This window comes from Myotis nattereri, assembly GCF_964212035.1.
Source record: "Myotis nattereri genome assembly, chromosome: 3".
Classification (NCBI taxonomy): domain Eukaryota; kingdom Metazoa; phylum Chordata; class Mammalia; order Chiroptera; family Vespertilionidae; genus Myotis; species Myotis nattereri.
The window spans coordinates 188,987,806-188,989,478 of record NC_138077.1 but is presented as its reverse complement, the minus strand read 5'-3'; the positions used below and the strand labels follow the sequence as shown (position 1 = coordinate 188,989,478).

Below are 1,673 nucleotides of genomic sequence, written 5' to 3'. Positions count from 1 at the left end.
TGTAAAATGCATTTCTTACTGTGGGACATGGTCCAAAAAGTTTGAAAGTCACTGTTTATAGTATAGAACATTTTATTTACAGTCTACAAGGTGAATAGTCTTTAAGTATTCCATTTTTATTATAATACCCTCTCTCCATTTTTTATTTGTCATTTACTCATTACTCAGATTTTTATCCAGTGCATATTTTATGCCCAGTGCTAAGAAACTCCCTGAAAGGAATGTACAGTCTATGGGAGGCAGACAAGTAAAGAGATGATAATAGCTACTGTTCATAACAGTCCTCAAAGTATGTTTTGTGAACCACCTGCTTTTGAATTCCCAGGGGGAAATGCTTATTAAAACACAGGTAAGAGTCGCTCTTCCTAAGGCGGAGGCCGTGGCGGGACAAGAGGATCCTGTGCAGCGGGAAATTCACCAGGACTGGGCGAACCGGGAGTACACTGAAGTCATCACCAGCAGCATCAAGAAAATTGCGGACTTTCTCAACTCGTTCGATATGTCTTGTCGTGCAAGACTCACAACACTAAATGAGAAATTGGCAGCCCTGGAACGGGGAATCGAGTACATGAAGCACAGGTGACAAAAGGTGAGACCCTCGCCTAGAGCTGTGCCAGGCTGCTGCTGGGATGTTGCTTTACAGAACACAGGCCTCTGTGGGAACGGTCCCAGTAGCCTTCACTCCTTTGTGTGTTTTTTGTTAATCCCCACCAGAGGGCATTTTCCCATTGGTTTTTAGGGAGAGTGGAAGAGAGAGGGGAAGAGAGAGAAACATCAACGTGACAGAAACACACTGATTGGTTGCCTCCTGCAAGAGCCCTGGCCAGGACCCAGGCCAGGGAGGAGCCAGCAACCAAGGTACGTGCTCTTAACCCCCGAATCAAAATCGGGACCCTTTGAGCCAAAGGCCCAGCTCTATCCACTGAGCCAAACCCACTAGGGTGCCTTTGACTCTTTAAAGAGCAACAGGGCTTATTCTTGTTTTTCTTTCTTAAAAAATGTGGCCTTGCCCTAACCGGTTTGGCTCAGTGGATAGAGCGTCAGCCTGCGGACTCAAGGGTCCCAGGTTCGAGCCCGGTCAAGGGCATGTACCTTGGTTGCAGGCACATCCCCAGTAGGGAGTGTGCAGGAGGCAGCTGATCGATGTTTCTCTCTCATCGATGTTTCTAACGCTCTATCCCTCTCCCTTCCTCTCTGTAAAAAAATCAATAAAATATATATATTTTAAAAAAATGTGGCCTTTGGGCTCTGCCACGTTCATCTGGCAGTGTGATATGGCATGTGGGGAGAAGTCCAGGGGAACTCTTGCAAATATTAGGCATTTTGCCTTTTCTGTAACATTTTGTAGAGCTACTTGTCAATGTATTTGAGGTGCTCAGCTCCAAAAGCCTGGGGCTCTGTTACGGTCCTCCCCACCTCTCTTCCCTTCTCTCTCTGACTTTCCTTACAGCTCTCGTGGCCTCTGTATCGATTCTATAAACAGTCTTTTCTTCGCCCTACCTCTGTTGGGAGGTGGCAGGCAGTCCTGGCTGGGAGACTCATGCCCTGGCAGGTGGCTGCCAGAGAATGTTGCTAATCTACCGGTTTTTTTTGTCCTTCTGGGGAGGTCAAGGCCAGGTCCCTATTTGGCTTGAAGGGACATTTTCAGATTTTTCTTTGTCACTTGGGGTGTT

At 47.0% G+C, this 1,673-nt stretch overlaps 1 pseudogene across 1 annotated transcript; it reads left to right on the top strand.

The window, feature by feature from the left end:
* Nucleotides 1-331: 331 nt before the first annotated feature.
* On the top strand, nucleotides 332-606 carry LOC308515563 (putative protein BRICK1; annotated as a pseudogene). Its single transcript has one exon. The product of its transcript is annotated as a putative protein BRICK1 (transcript).
* Nucleotides 607-1,673: the final 1,067 nt, after the last annotated feature.